The sequence below is a fragment of the Cupressus sempervirens genome, chromosome 8 (assembly GCF_028749045.1).
Source record: "Cupressus sempervirens isolate cs-2001-9-10 chromosome 8, ASM2874904v1, whole genome shotgun sequence".
NCBI lineage: Eukaryota > Viridiplantae > Streptophyta > Pinopsida > Cupressales > Cupressaceae > Cupressus > Cupressus sempervirens.
This window is the reverse complement of record NC_143125.1, coordinates 156,743,017-156,763,219: the sequence shown is the minus strand read 5'-3', so window position 1 is coordinate 156,763,219 and position 20,203 is coordinate 156,743,017.

The window sequence follows — 20,203 nt, the reverse complement described above, 5'->3', positions numbered from 1 at the left end:
GATTCGTGATAAGGGATTAACCACCTCCTATGTACTATAAATTGAGTGGTTGTATTGGGCATTGATATATCAGTCTTTTGGTGCAATGACAACCCCACTCTAACAAGTGGTATCAGAGCTTGGTCACATGTTCAAATTCTTAGACCCTCGAGTAACACTAAGGGGGAGATTGTTAGAAATTAGTTCAGCACTTCGTTCAAGATTCATTACAAGGGTTTAGCCACCTCATGTGTACTATAAGTTGAGTGCTTGTATCAAGCATTGATAGATTAGTATTTTGGTGCAACAACAACTCCACTCTAATAATAGCTCCCCCTATTGTTTGTATCAGATCTTCATTACTATCCTCAATTTTATTTTGATTCTCATCCATGCAAATTTTGATATGGTCTCTCTTTGCTTCTTCCTTTACACTTCTCCCTCTATGATACCAATTGAGATTCTCCATTGTAATACCAATTGTAATGACTCCCTCTTTGACATATCACTTGTCTTATTTGGATATTGGATGGTAACTTGACATATGTCTCTCTCTTTGACAAAAATGCCAAAGCCATCATCCATTGGACACATCATGTACACATCTCCTTCTTTATCACTTTCAACACTAACTAATATTTGAATTATCTCTCCCTCTTTCATCTTCTACTTGTAGCCTTATCAACTCATACTACTATATTTCTCTTTTCATAGCTTTAGGAAGGTCCTAAAGTGTGACCTCCTACATCAATTTGTAAGATATTCTGATCATAACAATTGATTCAATATTGCATCCCTTCTTATTTTTTTTAGATAGGGTAATTACCCCTAACTTACCTCTTAGATACACAAATGAATACTTAGATAGTTCCTTAGTGAATATATTAGCTATTTGTTCCTTTGTGTTCACTGACTCCAGCCTTAATTCTTGGTCTTGCACTAATTCCCTCAAGTAATGACACTCAATAGAAATATTCTTGGTCTTTGTGTGCATTATAGTATTCTTTGCTATGTTTTCAACACTTGTGTTATCACAGTATATCACCATAGATTTAGTAATCTCTTCCTTTACTCCTTTCAATAAATGCTTTATCCACACTATGTTCGAGAAATTTATTGCTGCTTCAACATATTCAACTTCTATTGTGGATTGAGGAATACATTTTTTCTTCTTACTTGTCCATGAAATCAATCTCCTACCTAGAAGGAAAGTACATCCACTTGTACTCTTTCTATCATCAATATTTCTAGCCAAATCAACGTTTGTGTAAACTTTCATCTCAAACTTTTTATTCTTCTTATACCATAAATGATAGTCTTTTGTTCCTTTTAGATATTTCAATATCCTTTTCACAACTGTCATGTGGTTCTCCTTAATATTATCATAAAATCTTGCAACAATACCAACAACTAATGCAATGTTAGGTCTGCTGTGAACAACATATTATAATTTTCCAATCATTGGCATGTACAATGTTTGGTTTACTTCAACATAATCATCATTCTTTGAAAGTTTATGTCTAGTAGACATAGGTGTTCCAACTAGTCTTGAATCTTCCATTCCAATTGTTTTTATTATCTCCTTGATGTATTTTAATGGTGTAATGTATATACCTCCTTTCAATTGATAGACTTGCAAACCAACAAAGAATTTTATCTTTTCAAACATTGAGATCTCAAACTATTCCTTCATCTGATTAGTAAATGATTTTTCACATTAAGTATTGTCCTCCAAATATGATATCATCATCAAAAATTTCAGCTAACAATATCCTATCCTCAGATTCACTTTTCAAATAGATATTACTATTATCATTTGTTCTTGCAAAACTAATTCTCACCAAATATGCATGCAATCTTTCATACCATGCCCTAGGAGCTTGTTTCAAACAATAAAATTCTTTGTAAAACCTACATACCATGTTATTCTTGCTAGGTTCAACAAATCCTTTAGGTTGTTCAATGTAGACTTATTCCTCCAAGATTCCATTTAAAAATACACATTTCACATCAATTTTATATACCTTGAATCCTTTGTAAGAAGCATATTCAAGTGATGTTCTTGCTCCTTCTAAACTTCCAAATGGAAAAAAATTCTTTCCATAGTTAATTCCTTCCTCTTGTACATATCCCTTGTAGACCAATGTTGCTTTGTTCCTTGTGACTTCACCTTTCTCATTCAACTTGCTTTTGAATACCCACTTTGTTCCAATCACATTCTTATCCTTTAGCATCGGTAACACTTTTCATGCCTTGTTCTTCTCTTTGATCAATATCCTCATTCATTTATCTAAATCAATCTTCATTTACCAATAATTCTTCAACTTGGTTCTTGTCACGACTCTTGAATATTTATCTCCAATGATTTGATCAGGTGTGTAGTGTCTCCTCACATATTTTCATAAGATAGGTTCATGTATTCCTTCTCCTTGTTTTAGTTTACTTGGTTCAACTTTCTCATCTTCTCTAGGTATTTCTTGCTATAACTTGGATTCCTCAATCTAGTGTTTGGTCTCCTCTCTACATGACTCAATTCCTATAGCTTGATGCTCAGTAGCTTACTGAGGATCAACATAGATTCTCTATTGTATATCAACAATTGTTGTTTGTTGATGCTTGACAGTCTCCTTCTCTTGTTTAGGTAAGGTAATTTGTTCTCCTTCATAGATGTATACAAAATTTGTGTAATCTTCAGGTTCCTTCTTACATTCTTCTTCATTCGTTTTTATAAATTTATCAATTCTAACATTTGCACTTTCCACAATATTGTTAGTGTTAGTATTCAAACACTTGTATGCCTTTATCTTAGTGAAATATCCTAAGACTATACCTTCATTAATCTTTACATCAAGTTTTCCTTTCCTTACATCTTTCAATATATAACACTTGATTCCAAAAACTTTGAAAGATTTGACATTAGGTGCATAGCCATACCACAATTCAAGTGAGGTTTTGTTTGCACCTTTCTTAACTTAAACTTGGCTAAGTGTATAAATAAAAATACTTACATCTTCTCTCCATACTCTTGTCAAATATTCTATTCCATCATTAGTGTTCTAGCACAATCCATGATTGTTCTATTTCTTCTTTTATCTATCCCATCTTGTGGTGGAGTCCTTGGTGCTCACATTTTTCTTTTGATTCCTTTGTCATTGTAGAATATATTGAAATCCTTAGTTATGAATTCACCTCTATGTGATCTAAAGAATTTTAGACTTTTACCTATTTCCTTTTGAACTCTATCCAAATACCACTTACATGTTTGAAAAACATCAAATTTTCCTTTTAGAAATATCACAATCATCATTCTAGATAAATAATCAACAAATAGAATAAATTACTTGTTACCAAAATAACGTTTCACTCCAAAAGGACTACATACACCAGTATGAACCAACTACAAAATATAATTAGAAGAATATGTCTTTCTCTTGAAACTATCCTTTGTCATTTTTCCCATTTGACATTGTTTGTAAATCACTTTATTAGGTTTTCTCACTCTTGGTAATCCTCTCACTCTTTCCATCTTACTAATAATTACCAAATTATCAAAGTTCACATGATATAGCCTCTTATTTTATAAACAAACATCTTCAAGTTGTGCAAATAAATATGTATTTTAGATAGGTCTAGATAGAACAAGTTACCTCTTGTTTGCTCTCCATTTCTAGTCAGCTCACCAATACCATCATATATTTTTGTCTTCTTGTTATGAAGTTCAACTTGGTAGTCTAAACTATTTAGCTATAACACACTCAATAGATTATAGTTTAGTCCATCAACCCAATATGTATCGTCACATATGATCTTGTGATTCAATATAATACATCTTTTACCTTTCACATAACATGGTGCATCATTTCCTTTTCACTTGTAGTCTTTGTTACCTTGATTGTCTCTCCTTCCTTTGTATTTGTTGTCTTTCCTTTCCTTCTTTCCATCTTTGTCAAGGCACCTTGTAGCAATATGATGAACTTTATTACATGTAAAATAAATTTTAGGAAGTTTAACTTTGTATTTTCCTTTACCTCTTGGTAGCCTTCTTGTCAATAATGCTTCTAGATCATAAAGGTCCTCATTTGATTCACTATCACTATCTATGGGCTTAACCTTTGAACTTTTTCTTCTTTTAGATCCATCAAGGGTTAGTTGAGATTTGAAAGAACATTCAATAGTAGAAGGTGTATAATTATTAAAATTTAATAATTCAAATGCAACGAGTCTATAGTTTAGACTATCTAGGGTTAGATCATTACTAGGTGTACATCTCAGTTCTTGTATTGTAGAAACTCTAATAGCATAAAGAAGAAGTAACATTATCATATATCTTATTGATCATAGTCTCTTCAAATATGTCTGCTCTAACACCTTTAATAGCATTCACCACTTCTTTGATTTAGCAGCAATACTAAGAAACAATTTTTCCTTCTTTCATTCTCATTTCATCAAACTTGCCTCTCAAACTTTCTACTCTTGCCCTTAACACATTTTTTATCCTCTATGAATTTGTGCCAACTTATCACACATCTTCTTTGTAGTAGTACAATCCTTTACATCACCAAACTCAACATAAATTGGGGAAGATGTTAGATCTATCATTATTTAATTGTGCTCTTGCTTCTCTTTTAATTTCTCAATGATTGTGGGTCTAGGTAGTTCAATATATTCCTTGTCTAAGTAGAATAGTGCATAATTTCCTATTAGGATTAAACCACAAATAGAAATAATAATTACATGCAAATATAACCAATAACATAAAATAATAGATCACGTAGAAAAGAACACAAGACACCAAGATTTAATGTGGTTCACCCAATCCTTGGGCTACATCCACCAAACAACAAGTTTGATATTATTACGATCTAGTGATTATAACCTGATTAGAATCTGTAACACCTTATAGCTCAATACCACTGCAAGAACCAAATTTTCATCACAACTATGAAACAATCCCTAACCCTAAGCTCTTTTATACAAGTATTTTTACTGCTTTAGGGTTATAATTAATAATTACATGTTGGCTCAAAATCCTAATAAAATAGGGCCAAAGAAATTTATGAAGTATGTATAATATAGTACATACTTCATGAAGTATGTACAGTACTTTCTTGATCAACCACCATAATCTAACAATCTCCCACTTGGGGACTGATCAAGCTTCACACTAAATAATAATCTCCCCCTTGGAGCCTAATCTTGTAGCTATGCCACTGCTCCATGAGGCTCCAATTGGATCAAACCACCTTGGACTCTGCTATTCTTTTATTCATGTTTAATCTAGAGGACCAATCGAAGCTAAAAAGGAGTTCAACTTCTCCCTTGTTACTACCTTTGTCAAAATATCTACTAGATTGTCATTTATATGTATCTTCTCTAGCTTTAACTATTCATCCTCCAAAACTGACTAAATGAAATGGCACTGCAACTGTATGTGTTTGGTCTTTGAATGCAGAGCTGAATTCTTTGCAACATGAATGACACTTTGACTATCTATAAACAAATAATTATCCTTCTGAGGGTGTCCCAATTCTTCCAAGAAGAACTGAAGCCATATCATCTCCTTGGCTGCCTCTATAGCAGCTATATACTCTTCCTCTATAGTGGATAAAGCATTAGCCTTTTGTAACCTAGAAACATAGCTCACAACTGCCCCACTAATAGTAAAGACATAACCTATAGTACTTCACCTGGTATCAATATCCCCTACCAAATCTAAGTCAACATAGCCCTATAAATCAGTAGTAGAGCCCCCAAAGTGTAAACACTTATTAGATGTTACTCTCAAATATTTGAGAATCTATTCGACGGCATTCCAATGCTCAATTATTGGATGACTCATATACCTGCTAATGACTCCCACTACATGTGCAATATCTAGCCTAGTACATACCATAGCATACATCAAGCTTCCTGTAGCTGAAGCATAGGGTACCTTGGACATCTTATCCTCCTCTTCTTATGTCCTAGGACACATTTTCTTAGTCAACTTCAGATGACCAGGTAAAGGTGTGCTGACAACTTTAGCATTCTCCATAGAGAAACGTTGCAACACCTTGTCCACATAATCAGCCTAAGATAGTGTCAATGTTCTATTCTTCTTATCCCTACAAATCTTCATACTAAGGATTTTTTTTGCTACCCCCAAATCTTTCATAGCAAATGCATGTGCTAATTGGCATTTCAACCTCTTAATGTGATCCATGTTAGACCCAGCTACAAGCATATCATCAACATATAAACATAAAATAATGTAGCTATCATCATCCAACCTCTTAAAATAAACACAATGATCTGAATGACACCTATTGTATCCATGCTCATGCATAAAATTGTCAAGTTTCAGATACCATTGTCGAGGTGCTTGCTTCAAGCCATATAAACTTTTCTTCAATTTGCACACTAAGTTCTCCTTACCTTTGATCGCAAATCCCTATGGCTAAGCCATATTTATCTCTTCATCCAAATCACCACGAAGGTAGGTTGTTTTAACATCAAGCTACTCTAAATGCAAATATTCAGTAGCCACAAGACTTAAAATTGTATGGATAGAAGTCATCTTAACAATAGGAGAAAATATTTCATCAAAATCAATGCCCTTTTTTTGTGCAAATCCTTTCACAACTAACTTAGCTTTAAATCTTTTCTTACTTCCTTCCTCTTCTTTCAACCTATAAACCCACTTATTCTATAAAGCTCTTTTACCTACAGGCAACTTGCATAAATCCCATGTCTTATTCTTCAGCAAAGAGTCCATTTCATCTTTCACTGCAGACTCCCACTGAATCTTAGTATCCACCTGCATAACTTCATCATAACATTCAGGTTCACCAAAATCAGTAAGTAAAATTAAATACAAAGAGGGAGAGAATCTTTCTAGAGGTCTAATTTTCCTTGTTGACCATCTAAAATTCATCAGTGTGTACAGTATTTGTTGTTGTGGTTGTTTCACATCATGAGGAATGGTTGGAACATCAGCTTTTTGGAGTATCATTCAACATTACATAATCATTTTCTTTCTTCTCATGTTGCTACAAAAGATCTTTGTACAACACTTTCTCATTGAATATGACATCCTCGCTTCTTAAATTTTATGATTTAAAAAATCCCAAAGCCTATAATCAAATTCATTAATGCCATATCCAAAAAATACACATTTCTTTGACTTAGCTTCTAGCTTGGTTCTATTTTCAGAATCTATGTAAGCAAATGCTTGACAGTCGAAGGTTTTGAGAAAAGAATAACTCACCTTCTTACCAGTCCATGCTTCCTCTAGAATACCATAGCCCAAAGGAGTAGAGGGACCTCTATTAATCAAATATACAATAGTATTGAAAGCCTCTAATCACAGGTGTAAGGGCAACCCAACATGCAACCTCATGCTCCTTGTGCACTCAATTATAGTCCTGTTCATGTGTTCAGCCACTCCATTTTCTTGTGGAGTCCTTGGAATAATTTTCTATCTACAAATGCCATTAGTGGAGAAATAATCTTCAAATTCAAAACTGCAATACTCACCACCATTATCAGATCTGAGACATTTTAATTTCTGACCAGTCTCATTTTCAACCAAGCATTTCCATTTCTTAAAAGTTTGAAATACTTTTGATTTCTTTCTAAGGAAATAAACCCATACTTTTCTAGTTGCATCATCAATAAATGTAACATAATAATGAGAGAGACTAAGGGAAGATACTTGAGCTAGTCCCCATACATATGTATGCACAAGCTCTAATTTCTCCGTTTTGTTTTCCTTCCCAGTGTTTACAAAATTCACTCTCTTTTATTTTCCATACATGAAACTTTCATAGAAATCCATATTAACACATTTTAGACCTGGTAAAACTTTCTTTGAATGAAGTACTTTCATACCTTTCTCACTCATGTGCCCAAGTTTGTTGTGCCACAACACTGTATCAGAATCTACAACAACTATTTGTTCTTCCTGCTCAACTACAACAATTGTTCTTGAACATTTATTTTTCTCTAAAACAATTAAAGTAGAAGGAACAATATGACCTGTACAAAGATATAAGGTGCCTACTTTCACACCTCTTGCTACTACAAGGAAACCTTTTGAAACCTTCCAATTTTTATCATTAAAAGTAACTACACAACCCTCATCACCGAGTTGCCCTACTAAAATTAAATTCTTACTTAGCCTTATAACATGTCTTACCTCATGTAGTAAGCCAATGATTCCCATTCTGCAACTTAATCTTAATATTTCCCTTTCCAAAAATTTGATAGGGTTCATTATCCCCCAAATAAACAAGCCTAAAATCCCCTTGGACATAATCAATGAAATAAAATCTATGAGGTGTAGCATGAAATAAAGCACCAGAATCTAAAACTCATGAATCATCAACACTTTCTAAAGATAGAAGCAAAGCATCCTCTTCAGATTTGTTACTTACCACATTTGCCTCCTTGTCTCCATCTAGTTTATCTCCTTCATTTTCTTTTTGATTCCAGCAATCTTTCTTTTTATGACCTGGTTTCCCACAGTACTATTAGTTGTTTGGTCCTCTCAATTGAGACCTCCTCCTCTTTGACTTTCCTCTTGATTTCCCATGATTTCTAGAATGACTTCCTCTCTCAGTTGTTATTTCGCTGCTTTGTGCATTCAAAGCACTTCCTGATGTAGATCCACCTAGGGATTTCCTACGAGTTTCCTCACTCAAAATAACACTAATCACATCATCATATTTTAGGGTACTAAATCTAGGAACATAATTACTCACAACCATTACCAAGCCATTCCAACTTTTAGGCAAAGAACACAAAATCAAGAGAGCTCTAATTTCCTCCTCAAAATTGATACCCACAGAAGATAACTAACTAGTAATAGTTTTAAACTCATTTAGATGATCTACAATAGATCCACCTTCTGCCATTTTCATATTAAATAAATGCTTCATGAGGAATACCTTGTTTGAAGCGGGAGCTTTTCATACAATATCGCTAGGGTTTTCATCAACTCTTCTTTTGTCTTTGCTTTTATAATATTAAATGCCACTAATGCTGCCAAGCATAATCAAATGATTCCAAGTGTCTTTCTATCCAAAAGATCCCATTCATCATTTGACATAGATCTTTGATTCTTGGCTTTACCTTCCAATAGCTTCCATAAATCCTTTTGATAAAGATAGTCTTCCATTTGCCTCTTCCATAACTGGAAGTTCTACCCATTAAACCTATCAACCCTCAACTTACCCTCGCCTACCATCACTCCCACTCAATTGTGTGAATCCCACTCAACTTGAAACTTTCCTGCAAAGGATAACTAAAAAACAACTAGGCTTTGATACCACTTGTTAGGATTAAACCATAGATAGAAATAACAATTACATGCAAATATAACCAATAACAAAATATAATAGATCACACAAAAAAGAACACAAGACACCAAGATTTAACGTGGTTCATCCACTCCCTGGGCTATGTCCACCAAATAGCAAGTTCCATATTATTACGATCCAGTGATTATAACCTGATTACAATCCATAACCTCTTATAGTTCAATACCACAACAAGAACCAATTTTGCATCACAACTATGAAACAATCCCTAACCCTAAGCTCTTTTATACAAGTATTTTTACCACTTTAGGGTTATAATTAATAATTACATGTCGGCCCAAAATCATGATAAAATAGGGCCCAATTTTTTTTATGAAGTATGTATAGTGCAGTAGATACTTTATGAAGTATGTATATTACTTTCTTGATTAGTCACCACAATCTAACATCTCCAACTCCAGATCGATTCAATCTCATCAAACATTTCCGTGCTGAGAAGTTCTATTTGCTCATTTTGGTACACCTCTCTTACACATCTTGACCTTTAGCTTAAGTCCCTTCAAACTTTCCTTACAAGCACCAAAGCTCTTATACTAATTGTTAAAATGATTAGAATAACTAAAGGGGAGGGGGGTGGCGAACCAGTTATCCTGAGGTCCATATGTACCAATTAAATTTTAACAACTTCAACTAACTTAATAAAACTCATAAATTCACTTGGCCAATATAGAAATTCATCAATACTCCAAATTATAATCTCATCACTCATGTCTCTATTTTAGTGTATGCCGAATAATATAAAAATATAATAGTAAATAACATGAAACATGAAAACAACATTCACACAAGTATGACACTAGGATTTAATGTGAAACTCAATTTGGGAAAAACCACAAACTAACATGCTACTACATTTTCATTCTTCTGAAATGAGATCAGTTAAGAGCCAACCCTATTAAAGGATATAATTTGACACAAGAGAGGTCAAGCAATAAAGGCTAGATGTACAACTAATTATCAAACCACCTTTTTGAGTAAATTCACAGAAGAAAAATAAAGAGAATAATGCCAAGGAGAAAGAGAAACATCAGTGTCCTATAAATTCATTGAATGATCCACAAACATGCTTGTCTATAAGGCCTTCTAGGTTGTGGCCAATAGATGATTCACAAATTGCAAATCAAGATCTACAATCTCATTATCTGATTCTATATCAATCACTATTCTCCCTTCTTGCTACTACTACTTAACCTAATTCTAGGCACCATTACTTATACTATCCAAAATGACTCACAAAAGATTCTAGATCTTCACATGAGAGAAGCTGACCACAAAATGGTATATGTGCAATGCATGATCCTTACATTAAATTCATGACTAAAAATTAAATACAAAGGCCAACTCACAAAGGAACCAACACATAGAGAAATTATCCAAAAAGACTTGGATATGAGCAAGCATCAAACATAATGACCACCAAACATGCTTCACCAATTAAGCACTCGATGAATATAAGTGCTCATCATATAATGGAACTCATCCAAAATTGAACTTGAACTAGGTTGAAATTGGAGTGCAATATGAATAGCAACTCGGCATGCATGGAAGATACCAAAAACTCTGAGCGGGATAGCAAGACAACCCATAATGCTCCTACATTAGACAACTAGGATTGAAAGAAGTGATCCTCCCAAATCATGAAGGTGTCACAATCTGAGCTAAATCCAACTCAGATTAAGCAATCCATGTAGCATCTTCAACTAATTTGTTCTCCCATTTTACAAAACCCTCATAATAACACTTTCCTCTTATTTTCTTGCCAAATATCTTATCCAATATATGTTTGATATCTTCAATTTTCTTCTTAGGATAATCACTTGGTGCAAAAAATTCTTCATATACCTCATGATACTCATATAAATATTGAATATAGGAGATATATCCATGTCATCAAGTAACTCAACTTCATAAGCATTACCATTCTCAAACTTCCTCAATATTCTACAGGGACCAAAATTTTTCATTTTCAAGTTGTTATATGTACCAACAAGAAATCTAATTTTTTTCAAATGAACCATCAACTCATCACCAAATTCAAAAATATGGTGTCATCTAGACTTGTCTGCATTCTCCTTATACTTCTGATTACTTTTCTCCAACTTATGTTTCACTTCCTCATGCAAAGTTTTCATGACATCAACAACCAATTCTCCTTCAACACTTCTCTTCTCTTCACTAGTAATAGCCCTCATATATGATATACCTCTAGGCTACATTCTAGTACTAATATGAAAAGGTGTTTTCCTAGTAGTCCTATTCATAGAACTATTATATAAAAACTCAGCCTATGTCAATACCATATCCTAGTTATTTAGTTTATTCCCAACTAATAATCTCAATAAATTACCCAATATTCTATTCGCAACCTCTATCTGGACATCTATCTATGGATGGAATGTAGAATTAAACTTTAGCTTAGTATACATTTTCTTCCACCAAGTCTTTGAGAAATAACCAACAAACTTGTTTTCTCAATCAAAGATAATGCTTCTTATAAATCTATGCAATCTAAAAATATCTTCGAAGAAAAGCTTAGGAACATGCACTGCATTAGATGTCTTTTTAGATGATATAAAAAGTGTCATCTTAGAAAATATATCCATAAAAAAAAGTATGGAATCATACCCTCTTTCTATCTTAGGTAAGCCAAGAAAAAAATCCATACGAATGTCACACCAACATTTCTTAGAAATAGAAATAGATATTTAGAATTTAGTATTTTGACTTACTCTTTTTGCAATTTGACAAATTCCACAACTCTTTACAAACTTTTGAACACCATTATACATATGTGGCCAATAATACTTGTTTTTAAGCAAACTCAATTTCTTATCAATACCAAAGTGTCCAACCAATCCACCACAGTGCTTTTCCTTAATAAAATTAACTCTCACAAATTTTTTTGGTATACACAACATAACTCCATAACTCCTTTGAATAACATATCTTCTTGAATGAAATACTCATCATACTTACTCGGTTGATTTGATAGATTTGATGCTTTGAACTCTCTCCGCACCTAAAAAAAGGGTTAGTAGCATACAACTCCATGTTATTAAAGTGAAGAACTTCAATCTTTATCTCAGTCAACAAAGAACATCTTCTGCATAATGCATCTACAACATGATTTGTGAATCCAATTTTTTGCTTGATCACAAATGTGAAACTCTACAAGTACTTAACCCACTTTATATGTATTTGATTCAACTTATGTTGACTTCCTAAGTATTGTAAAGCCTTATAATAAATATTCACCGAAAATTCTTTAGGAAGAAAATAATTTCTCTAGTTCTTCAACGCTTGAACAATAACATAAAAATCTTGATCATACACATAATATTTCTTCTTAGAATCATTTATTTTATCACTAAAGAAAGTACCACTTGCATCACATTCAACTTGAAATACATTATTGAAATCACGTAAAGCCAATACAAGCAACTTAACAATCTTTTGTTTCAAAGTCTCAAAACTCTTACCAACACCATGTGTCCATTTGAAATCCTTTTTATCTCCTCTCATAGTTTTAATCATAACATTACAAATACAATTTAAATTCCTAATGAACTTTGTATAGAAACTTTCCAAACCATGAAATAATCTTACCTCATGCACATTTTTAGGTGTAGGAAATTCAAGAATTGTTTTAAACCTTCTTAGGATCCATCTTCAAACCATCAACTAAAATAAAAAATCCCAAATACACAATTTCCTCTTGCATGGATGAACACTTCATCAAATTAATCAATAATTTATCCTCCTTCAATCTTTGCAATACTTTTCTAATGTGTTCTAGATGATCTTCCTTCATCTTACTAAATGTCATCTAAATTAACAATCACAAACTAACCGAATAATTTCTTTAGGACCTCATTCATCAACCTCATGGAAGTACTCAGTGCATTAGTAAAACCAAAAGGCATAACCAACCATTCATACAAATCATCTTTTTATTAAAAAGAAGTCTTCCACTCATCACCTTCTTTTCTTCTAATTTGATGATAGCTACTCTTCAAATAAATCTTGGTAAAGTATTTTTTTCTACTCAAACAATCCATTATGTCATCCATCCTTGGCATAGGAAACCTATATTTCACTATTATCTTGTTAATAGCTCTGGAATTAGCACATAATTTCCATTCTCCATTCTTCTTAGGTGCCAATACAATAGGTACAACACATGGAATCAAACTCTCTCTGATCAAACCTTTTTGCATCAACTTCTACACTTGCTAGTTAAGTTCTTCATTCTTGGTAGCTGTTAGTCTATATGACACTTTATTTAGCAAGATAGCTCTAGGAATTAGATCCATACAATGAATTATACTTCTTACTAATGGTAAAACATCAGGTATATCTTCTGCTATAATCTGCTTGTACTCATTAAGAAACTTTTAAATTTATGTTGGCACTCAACTAACAATATCATCTTTTACTGTCACTCATTCAATACTATCCTTTGTCACCTTGTCAATACTATTACAATTTTTTCCTCTAGGAATGAAAATAAAGAAAGAAATATTCTTCTTCATGTCTTTTTCAAATTTTTTTCCATTTTAACCATACAAACTCTAATAGTAGTACAATTAACCTCATTTGGAACTTCATTCAAAGGAAACAATATTTTAATTTTTCCATTTACCTAAAGAGTATATTGATTCAATCTAACATCATGCACAACATCTCTATCATACTACCAAAGTCTTCCCAATATAATATGACAACAATACATAGGCATAATATCACACATAACTTCATCAAAGTAGTTTTCAATCTTGAATTTCACAGCAAATTTCTCACTTACCAAAAACTTATTCTCATCCTTGATCCATGAAACATGATAGGGTTTAGAGTATCTCAACCTCTACAATTGTAACTTTGTAACCAACTCCTTGGATGCCAAATTTGTTGAACTTCTATTGTTAACGATCACTTTGCAACACTTTCCTACCATCTTGCCTCTAGTTTTGAAAAGAATTGCCAGGATGGGTTCTTCATCAACTCTTTCACTACACAAAGTTCTTATCATCAAGTTTTCTCCAGCCTCAAGTCCGCTAAGTGCACCCTCAAGATATCCTTGAACCACACCATTTTGGATACTACTACCTCCTTTCTACCTTCCAAAATTTTATTCAAAGGCTCTATGTTCTTCTTCACCAGATTTAAAACAAGTACCACTGAATTCTCCTCTTCCATAACTACCTCAGTAAGAACTACCATCTGTCCACTTAGTCTCTCCTTGGTCTTCATTTTTCCACTCAAATTTTCCCTAATGTGGTACTATATTGTCTAATCTAGTATTTTCTGCATAAGATCTACCTCTATCTCTAGGAACTCGATCACCTCTACCTCTTTGTCTTTGCTCATGCTTCTTTGTCAAAGCTCTTTAGTTTTCAAGAAATATTGGTATGTTTCTTCCACACTATCTAGTTTCAAAAAACTAATCTTGTCTTAAATTGTAGATCTCAAACCATTTAGGTACCTTGCAAATTTCTCAACCTCAAAAAATTCACTTGATAGTTAGTAGGGAGGAACTTCTTCAATTTGTTCACCATCTTCAACCAGGTTCATATCTTTTCTTTTCCCTTCTTTGTTCTATAAATTTACAAATGATCTGCAAATTGAGACATGACCTTTCAATTTAGTAATAGTTGTTATCAAAAGTGCCTTCAAATTCAAAGAATTTCTCCATCTCTAAGATCCAGTCTAAAAAAATTTGGTGTCCAATCTTCCATCATAACTTGCCACTTCAATAACATGCTTCAAATGTACCCTAGAAAAGATTCACAATAATTTTTCCTTGTTATATTCCACTTCAAGTTGAGGTTTATGGTTTTGTGCTCAAGGTGCTCCTTCATCATCACTAACATCATCAAGATGTACTTCTCTCCTATGGGATATCTCAACAACATCTAATCTAGCTGAAATTTGTCTCAACATGTCCATAATAGAATTATCATGTTTCATCTTCCTCAAACCATCTTGAACATGCTCCTGCAAGATCATAACCCTCGATAAGTAATAGGTAAGACTCAAATATGCCACCCTACTATTAATCTTAGATTAGTTTTGATATATGAGTGACAATACACTTAAGACATTTACAAGATATAACTTAGTTCATGTTGAACAAGTAATTTATGCCAAGCATAAGTTTTTAGATAGTATATGTTGATCTAGGTATACAGTATGTATCAAGCAACTAGTAAGTGCCAAGTAACTCAAGTGTCAAGAAGAGAGTTGATGCTGAGTGGTTCAGATGCCGCGTGATCAATGGATACTGAGTCATTGCCAAGTCACAACATTGAAAATATAGTGGATGTTTAGCATCAGAGACTTCAAGTGCTAAGTAAATTAGTTTTGGACATGGTTGTTTGTATTGGCACAAATTTCTACATAAAACATTTTTGAGCCAACTTAAGGATTCATTTATGATTCTAGATGATAAGGATGAATCTATATTGAGGATACCTATGTAGTACATGCAACAAATCAGTAAAATGGATGGATTAAGTGGAAAAATAGGTGACTCACAATCATTGATTCATACCTAACCCTAAGTCACCTAGGTTATCTTAAGAAAGGAAAACCCTAAATATTGTATGTGCGAAGAGAAGTTTGTATGCACAAATAAAGCATTCATGGTGGCTAAGGAATTGTGAATTAAGATACAATGAAAAATCAATTAAAGGATAATAGAGGAAAGAAGTTAGAGGAAAAATGTGATACATTTGATCAAAGAAGATCAAGTATACATCAAGAAAGAGGTGATATAATATCTAGTAGAGAGTTTCTAACCAAAGGATCAAGGCTAAGACATTCTATTAGGTGAATAGGTAAAATCTCTTATCAGAGTATCCTTAATAGGTTTCAAGTTCTAGTAGAATTTTGTATAAATCTCTTAATCAAGTTCTTACTTCATTTTAAGTTGAAGTCCTTTGACCAAGAACACTTCTAATAGGGTGTTAAAATCCTTTAATAGGGTAAGATCTAACAATCTTTGTATAGGGTAGACATTTCACAGGGTAGATCATAGTTTATCAACAAACATTGTAACCTTCATTGGATACACTTTACAACTGCAGTAGTGAAGATTTGTGGGTGTCATCCCCACCCCAATTTTACCTTCTCATTGGAGGTTTTTTGGGCAACCAAATATCTTGTGTCATATATATGTTGAATATTATTTAGTTTCATGCGATGGATGAATATGTTTAGATAGCTATTTCAATTTACATTCAAATTGTGAGATGGATGTGTCTTGAATGATTTTATGGTTAAAGTTTTGAAGGACTAGTTCACCCCCTCCCTCATAGAGTTTACTTTCCCTATTATATTTCCAAAAATTAGTATCAGAGAACCAATTATATGGAAAGGAAAGCTTTGCAGCTCTAAGAAAAGATCTTGAAGATGGAAGTATACAAGTTGGGAAAGACTATTGAGAATGAAAAGATTGAAATCTAGCTTGCCCTACATTAGCTAAATGAAGCAAGAGATGATTTGAAGTAATCACTAAAGAGAAGGAAAGAGATGGCTATTGAAGAGAATGACAAACAATACCAAGAGGAAGACAGTACTAAATTGTTTGTAGATGGAAACACAAGTGAATTTGATGCAATAGTTGTGGATTTGATGGAAAAGAATAGTGCCCTAATTGAAGAGGTTAGACATATTAAGATAAACAAAAAGTCTAATCAATATTGCTTTGTGAGGTGACCAAGAAAAAAAAGAAAGTTGAGGAAAAAAAAGTCATGATTGAAGATGACAAAAGGATACTAACCAAAAGACTAGAAGAAAATAACTTAGAGGTGAAAAGGATTACTCACAACCATAAAGTTGCAGAATGAACAACTAAGAAATGATTTGAAAAGAGAAAAATAATTTGGTGAAAGCTTCAATAGACCTAGTGAAGCCATCAAGTATTTTGAGCAATTGATGAGATCTCCTAGATTCAATAGTGATACTACTAGATTGGGTTACACCAACACTAAAGAAGGAGAATCATCTAAAATTTGTGAACAAAGAAGTAACAAAGGTAAGAACTACAAACTTACTTGTCATAATTATGGAAAGATAGGTCATACAACAAATGTTTGCACAAGCAACAATGCAAATCAGAACCCTAAAATGAAATTCATGGGTAACTATCATAAGTGCAAAAATCAAGGACATCAAGCACATAAAGATTTGAAGGTTACTGCTACAATTGTAAGAAGTATGGACATAGAGCATATGAGTGCAGATCCAAGCCTAACTGGTCATCAAACAAGCAAGCTAAGGCCAACCATACTAAAAAATCCTACAATTGGGATTACAATACAAGGTATAGTTATCATTATTGTCAAGAGTATGGACATGTTGCTGAAAATTGCATTAGAACACATTTTAGAAGTGACTACAGTAGATGGTTGAGTCAAAATACATGTTTTAGTTGTTTGAAGATTGGTCACATAAGGAAAAATTGTCCAACAAGGTCAAAAGCACCTAGTAGTGAATTCAATAAAGGAAAAGGAAAGGTTGATGCTAAAGAAGTCAAAGTGCATATGAACAAGACATGGAAGAAAAATGAATATTTTAGTACATCAAGTTCAAATGGGATCACTTCATCCAATGGATTAGGTGATCACACCACCACCAACTAGGCAATCAAGAAGTATGTGTGGGATTGATATTTCAAAGTTCAATTATACATTACTTTTGAGGATTCAAATATGAAAGAATCATATAGGCATGAAGTAAGATGCAAAGTATTCGTTAGAACTTAGAAGAAATCTATAAGTTTTCATGTTACTACCTAGCATGAAAAGTTTCATTATTGTTGTTGAATGAAAGTTTAGTTGTTTCTGAGCTATCGAAGGTGATAGTGTTGACCAAGCCCACTATAGTTGCCAAGTGTGGAAGAAATTATATGCAAGTCAAGTGAGTCAAAATTTCTATTAGAACTGAGCTTATAGTTGTGTAAGCACTGAGCATTTATTGTAAAGTTTCAAGGGCTATATTGTCAATTTTTGACTCATTTGCAATCATTCGAGATTGAAGAGAAAACAAAGAACATAAGGCAAATTGGAGAAATTCATTCAAGAGTTTGCAAATTGAATTCAACTACTACTCACCACCATACATAAAATTTCTCAAGGTATATATCATGCACCAAGCTACACTATTTGAATTTATGCAAACCCTAGATAGTTGTTATGGCATCTAGCTCTTCTACTATTGTGGTTAAGGAAGGAAAGTAAATTTTAAATGTTCAATTGATTAGGAATGAGATTAAGCAACCACATTTCTGGATAATTTCTAATATTGCATACAAAGGAGACTTGTTTGGTGTTATCTATGATACCACCACAAGTTTTAATGATACAAGATGTAAGGTGTTGCTACACTTGTAAGGTAGGGAGTATAGGAGACATGGAAATCATTGACTTTTATGAAAAAATGTGTGAAAATAGAGTGCTAAAAGAGGAAAACAAAATTGTAGAGATAAAAGGGTTAACTCATGCCCTAGATTTTCCTATCATACTCAAGACAGAGTGGATTAAGATAGTTCTCAAAAGAATACATGACAACTCTGTATGGTTAGAAGATGACCCTATCAAGTTCACAAAGAGAATTATTCAAAGGGTAACATGGTACCCTACCCTAGACAGAGAAAAGACTATGAGGAGAGATGCAAAAGAGGCAATTGAATAGAATATAGAGACAATGTGAAATATGAGAGGGATGACCAGAGATACAATCATTGATCCTATAATTGCATTTGTAGTTAGAGTCATTGCACATAAGTTCTTTCAATTTAGCAGATTGAACAATGTACCATGTATAGCTATGGATTTAGACTATAAGATAGTAAAGAAGCACCATTCTTATGAACTTGTCGAGTTACAACTCCAACAATTATAAAAAAACTTGGGATCCATAAGAAAAAAAAAAGAGCACAATAAAAATTTGGTTCAATACTTGTTTGCATATTTTTATATGTGCAAAAAACTTTTCCCTTATTTGGAAAAGTTGCTTGGAAGACCAACAGGTCTATTGGAGTGAAGATTGGAGAATACATAGAGCAACTTGGAGATAATTTTGAGACTATGATAACAAGTTATTTTGAAGACTTCAAGCAGTCAATGAAACAAAGATTGAGGATACAAGTCTCACCAGTAGACAAACATTTAAATGATGTTTGTTTTCTAGTTGATGTTGATTTCACTTATGTTCAAGTTGTTGTTCCAAGGGTTAGATGGCTCAGACCATTGCCTTATGAAATTAATGTGGATGAGGCATTTGCACCCATCACTATTTACTAGTAGAAGAAGTAGATAAGAATGATAATACATTTGGAAATTATGATGTAGCCAAGACTAAAATCACAATGGACTTGAAGACAACTTCTATGATGAGGAAAAACAACAAGATTGTGAAAAAGCTCAAGGAAAAAATTGGTGAAGAGGCAGAAGGAGATAAAGAGGAAGATGATAATGAAGAAGATGAAGATACACCTTCCCAAGCACCACTTGCTCTCACATAGGGTCAAGGTGAGGACCAAGGAGAAGAAGAAGTTGAATTTGATAAAGGTGCCAAGGGAGAAGAAGCCAGTAGTAGGAAAACCCAAGAAAGTTGTGAAACCTTCAAAAAAAAAGCCTATAGTTCCTATCACTAGGGATAGCATAAGAGTTATTGTTAAGAAGACTCAAGAAGTTGAGATGCCTAAAGGGAAGAGAGCTAGTACAACTACAAAGGAAGATGAACTTAAGCAAAGATAAAGGAGGAAATATATAACTCCAGTTGAATTAGATGAAAACAACCAATTCAAAGTGGTAAGTCATAGTCCCTCTTCTATTTGGGACAACTTGTGTGATAATATCAAG